Source organism: Chamaea fasciata, unplaced genomic scaffold (assembly GCF_029207755.1).
Source record: "Chamaea fasciata isolate MVZ Bird 193981 ecotype frontalis unplaced genomic scaffold, bChaFas1.0.hap1 SCAF_2, whole genome shotgun sequence".
Lineage (NCBI taxonomy): Eukaryota > Metazoa > Chordata > Aves > Passeriformes > Sylviidae > Chamaea > Chamaea fasciata.
The window spans coordinates 79,662,639-79,668,756 of NW_027094087.1; the positions used below are offsets into that span (position 1 = coordinate 79,662,639).

The window sequence follows — 6,118 nt, forward strand, 5'->3', positions numbered from 1 at the left end:
AAAATACTTTGAATTATAATTTAATTTTTAAAGAGTCTAGAAATCTAATTTGGGTGTTAGATCTAAGAAAACAAATTATAATTTTTGAAGAAATATGCCCTTGCTTTGCCTAGGTTTTATTGATACACAGATGAAGGAGAGTTGATTTTGGTTTTTTCAAATATTCAATAAGCTTTTATAACAGTTACATCTACTTCTAAATTATAGTGACCATAATAACCAATTCCCATTACAAGATTTACTTGGGTAAATTATTTCTATAGTTTTATAAAATATGATACATCATGGAAATACTCAATTTTGCAAAACAGCAAGATTTTGTATTAATTAGTCTATCTTCAATCTCATTCTAACATTCCAATGAGTAAGCAAAGGATTACTGATATTTTTTAAAATAAAAGTAAAATACTTAGTTACATATAGTATTCTAAAAACCAGTATTTCATCTGTACATCATAGACAGTAAAGATCCCACTGAGTTGATCATGCCAGCACTCCACATGTTGTTTAAGATACTTGACTTTGTCAGAAATATCCATGCGGGACTGGTAGATATTTCAGGGGAGCAGACTTATACTGGAATCAGGATGTGAGAGGAGATATGTTAGAGCCTCTCAGATAGCAATAGACACTACTGTGAAGCAACTCAATCAAACTTTATATTTCACCAGATCATAATGGAAGCTTAAATTTCTAGCAGTAGAAAGAGACATTTAATTCAGAGTGTGGTCTTCTCCCCATTCCCAAATTCTACCGCGGTACAACTCTCACTGTGGTACTGAGTTATATCTCGGAGAACCATGAACTTAGGTATCCTGAGACTCCTCAGGTGAATCCAGATGCATATAGAAATACATGCAACTAAACTGAGCCTCAGTCTACATGAACCATGGGGACTCCACTTACACACAGAAGTCAACATATAGATGTTCACAGTACACAGCTGAACACCACCTAAAAATACCAGAATCAGGAATTCTATCCGTATCTCAGGATAAACCCATCAGCAATAAAAACACAGATTATACTTTATTCCTAGAACTGTTCTTTGCACTGTAGATAATAAGTCAAAATTACATGAGACCCAACTGTTAACAATAACAGTAAAATAATAAAAAAAAAAGACTCAGGAAATAACTTATTTTGCTTTTCTTCCCTTTACCAAAGTTGTAGTTTAAGTGTTTCAAAGACAAAGAGCATGTATAGCCAGCTTCTCACAACGTACTGCCAAGAAATGCTGACTGTACAGCTGGACTGATCCAGATTGACATCAGTGGTAGAAGTGTCCAATAGAAGCCTTCAAGAAAAAAGATATTCTTGGCAATAAAACTAAAAATATGACTAGTTGTACCAGTTCTGATATAAAGATGGCAGGTGTTCTTCACATTTTTTTAAAGGCATTATCAGTTGAAAGCAGTCCAAGTGGTGATGAGCAAAAAGGAGAGCACCTGCTTTTCACTCATAAACACATACTGCTGAAGAGAGGAGTTCCTGGATAAAGACACGTGTGTGCTTCTTTAAAAACTGCTTGTTAAAGAAATGTCTGGGGAAAGAAAATAAGGAACAGTCAGAAGTACATGGCTGCATTAAAAAAGAGTTTTGTTATGTGTATATATGTTAAGAGGATAATTTCTTATGCCATTTTTAATCAAAAAGAGCTGTTTCTACGACTCTTTTTTTCCTCAGTCTAGCTGCTCCTCCTACTTTGTTATTCATCAAGGCTTGATTTGTAAGAAGCTATTTTTAAACAAAAAATCTGTTAATGATAGAAAAGAATAATGTTACAAGTCATGGAAATAAAGTACTTTGACATTAGGGTGAATATATTTCTTTGTTGAGCACAGGTCCAACTACACCTGAAAAACTTAAACCCTAAAGTAAAAACCACTACAAAAATCAAGTGAAAATATTACAATTATGTGGACCATTTACTGAAAAACTTGTCTAATCTTTTTAGATTTTTGCTAAATTTTTTAACAATTAAATATGCGAATCCTATTCAATGTACTGTTTAATACCAAGGCAAATATATACCAAAACATATAAGCAGCAGCGTAGGAAAAAAAATCATTACTCTTCACAGCTGAATTCATGCACAGTGATTATTTTTGCTCTCAAACTTTAGAGCTGACATATGGTGATTAAAGCAAATGTAAAAAAAATATGTACTGAATTATGCATTATGTCTTAAAATATTACCTGAATTTCAATAAATAATCATATTAAAATATAAGAAAAAGTATAATTTAAAAGAGTCAGATGCAAAATATAATCCATTCTTCTATGGTAGAACAAAAGATGTTTTTAGTACTTGTCATGTCATCAACTTTCAATTAACTTGCCAAGAAAATGACAAAGAGGCAATTTCTGAAACAGCAAAATAAAAATTCACACAACAAATCTTTCTGCAAACTTGTTCCCAGTCTGAAAATGGTCAAATCTATTCTATGTGGTAACACAAGGAAATGACAGTTCATGCATTATACAAATACAGATAGAGTGGAAATGATTTTACCCCAGAACAGAAAAAAAAAAAAAAAATCCTAGAATAGGATCAGGCAAGTACTGCATAGAATTAGAAAACAAATAGCTCATTTTCTTTATGCAAAATTCTTTAAAATCTTCTCTTAGAAAAATGAACACAGGTAATAAAAATAAGATTTTAACAGAGCTCTCCAGTTTTACAATTGTAGGATTTAGGTCTTTGGCTACTTAAGCATTTCTTGTCTCCTTATCACAATACAACATCAAACAAGCGCTATGCTATTCTACTAAGAGATATATACCTATATATATATATATATATATTCTTTTTCTTTTAATTTGATTACTCACATAGAATCATAGAATGTCTTGGGTTGGAAAGAGTGTTTAAATCTTACCAAGTCAAACACCCCTATCATGGGCAGGGATATTTTCACAAGACCAAATTGCTCAAAGCCCCATCCAGCCTGGCCTTGAAGATCTCCTGTGATGGGACATCCACAGCTTCTCTGAGTAACCTCTTCCAGTGCCTCACTAGATCTAATCTAAATCTACAGTTTTCAGTTTAAAACCACTACTCTTTGCTTTGTAATACAGGCACTGTAGAAGTATATGTCTCCTTCTCATAAACCCCCTTTTAGTATTGAAGGGCCACAATAAGGCCTCCCCAGAGCACATTCTTCTACAAGATGGGCAACCCCAACACTCTCAAAGTTATTTCATATTGAAAGTGTTCCAGTCCTCTGATAGTTTTTGTGCTGTCCTTTGGACCCATTCATCAGAACCATGTTTTTCTTGTGCTGAGGTTGCCAGAGCTGGATGCTGTATTCCAGGCTATGTCTTAAAAGAGTGGAATAGAACCAGGGAACAATCTCCTTCAACCTGTTAGGATCCCTCTGGATGGCATCCCTTCCTGTTGCACCACTCAGTAGGGTGGCATCTGTGAACATGCTGAGGATGCAGACTCAGTGTCACTAACAAAGGTATCAAACAATATCAGCCCCAACAGCAATTGCTAAATGACAGCAGATTTTAGCGATTCCATTTGGACATTGAGCTGTGGGCTGCGATTCTTTGGATACACCCATCCAACCAACTTCTTATACATCAAATAGTCGATCTGTAATATCTGTATCTTTCTAAATTAGAAAAAAGGATATTATGTCAAAAGTCTTGCAGAATACAAAATACATGACACCAGGTGCTCTTTCCTTATCCACCAGCGCAGTCAGTCCATCATAGAAGGCTACCCAATCAGTCAGGAACAATTCGTCCTTCGTGAAGACATGTTGGCTGTCTCAAACCACCTCTGTATCATCCACAGCATATGCCTGGGCATATCTTCCAAGGATATGTAGAATGTCCAATAATCTTACTGAGCACTAATGTGAGACAGACTAGACAGTAATTCCCAGGATCTTCCTTTTAACCCTTTTTGAAGAAGAGTGTGCTGTTTCCTTTTTCTCCAGTAATTGGGGATTTCACTTGACTACCATGATTTTTCAAATACAATGGAGAGAAGCTTAGCAGCTGCACCTGTCAATCTCCTCAAGACCTGGACATAAGGATCTCAACAGCTTCATTGAACCTGTGTGAAGTGCCTTAGGAAAGTATGTGTAATGACACTAGAGCACTGTTAAAGTAGCTTTATGTGACCAGCTCAGCTTGTAGACATACAAGTAGATGTACTTCTGTTCGGGTAGTAAAGTCAATCAATCAGTTACCATTCACCCCCGACTCACACACACACAAAAATATATATATATATACACACATATATATATATTTCTTTTTTCCAAGGCCTTAACAGGTCTGAACATCCAACATTTTGCAAAACCCCTATGAAACTAAATAATTAATTGGTCCATATTTATATTTCCTGCCTTCACTGTGACCAGAACCATGACCATGAGTTTGTTAGAATGGTGTGAATACAATAGCCACATAGTAAACTCCTTCTGCTCCATATACCCTGCATTCATTTATTCCCTAGAGCAGGAAGGCATACATGTATGAATACGTAAGCCTGTCTAATACCGCTATAGATGTTTGTATTAATCTTATGAATATTAATTTTACTTCTTTTTAGTTTCATAGCCTCTAGTAACTTGTAGTAATAACACAACTTAATTAAAAGGATGTAATATATGGTGGAATGTTTAAAGTTTTTACTTCATAGTTCAGTTTATGTCTCTATAATCTTACATTATACTTAAATAGGGGGAGAGAAGTTTTGGATTGCCATGCAGTAACTTATGCCATTATGCATTCAATACGCCTCCTTAAGGTACTCTTTAATGTTTTGCATTCTTGCATAAATAAGACCATTGTCTTCACACTAATTTTTCTCTTGCTCTAATAATTTTCTTAAAAAAAGACATGCAGAGAAACTCAAAATTATAATATGTTTGAACTAGCTGACTTAAATGAAATCTAGCATTTTAACTGAGGAATCGCTACAAATTTTATAGAAATTAATCATACTGATAACTTCCTCTTTTTCCCTATATCAATCTTTGTGCTAATGTGTTTTGACAAAATTCTCATTCTGTCAGTTACAGCTCTCAAATAGGCCAAAATGTAGGACAATGTGTATGATTCACATTGTCAGTATTAAACATCTTCTGCTGTGTTATTCTCTTACTTTGTCTACATCCTCTCAATGTGCTACTAATTCTTGTCTGATTTTGAGTGATATAAATAAAAAATTAGGTTATCTGTTGTTACCCCCATATGTTAACCTTTCCAAATATTGTTATACTCACTTTGTACATTAAAATATAAGCTAGTAATGGACAACTCTAGACACAAGCATGAAACAAGGAAATTATCAACTGAGTCTGTCTAGGAATCATTGCATTATTTCTTTCATTTGAAATTCAACCTTTGTTTCCTATGAAAAAGAATTCTACAATGGAGTGATTACATCAGTGGGCATAAGAAGGGTTCCAGATATAATTTATCTGGTCTTCTGTAAAGTCTTTAGCACTTCTCCCCACAATATCTTTCTCAATAAATTGGAGAGAGACAGATTTGATGGGTGGACTACCAGACTGATTAAAAAATTATTGGAAAGTCACATTCAGAGGGTAGTGGTCAGCATCTCGGAATCCTGACGCCCATCAACAAAAAGTAGTGTCACTCAGTGTCATAGTTGAGACAGCTATGCACTCAGAGTCCTCCAATAAAAACTTCAGAGGGCTTCAAGTAACAGCACCTTGTTACCTAGAAGTCCTTCATACCTTTTCTATGTAGCAATCCTATGGGGAGCTCCCCACAGCTCCAGCTCTTTGTCTCCTCCTGCTGCAGTTCCAGCTTGCTGCTTCCTGTCCCTAGCACAGCCACCTAACCCTGTCTGTCCCTCATACAGTGGCTTACCTGATCTGTCCCTCACACAACCTCCTGTCCCTTCCTCCTAACAGCACAGCCAGCAGACTCCAGCGAACTCTCTACCAACTAGCTCACTCTTTTATCACACCCATAGCTGTGAGGGCAAGGCTGTTCCCACTCTTTGGTAATTGACACAGCTGCAATATATCAGAGGCAAGACTGCCTTTAGCACTATCTCTATCTGTCCTTCCACAACTCAGGGTTCTGTATTGGGACTAATGTTGTTTAATATCTACACTAATGA

At 35.6% G+C, this 6,118-nt stretch overlaps 1 long non-coding RNA gene across 1 annotated transcript; it reads right to left on the reverse strand.

Moving 5' to 3' along the window:
- Positions 1 to 637: 637 nt before the first annotated feature.
- Positions 638 to 5,910, reverse strand: LOC136286029 (uncharacterized). Its single transcript, XR_010719695.1, has 2 exons — positions 5,727 to 5,910; positions 638 to 1,543 (listed from the first exon to the last, which is right to left on the reverse strand). It is a non-coding gene; the product is annotated as an uncharacterized lncRNA (long non-coding RNA).
- Between the last annotated feature and the right edge of the window lie 208 nt (positions 5,911 to 6,118).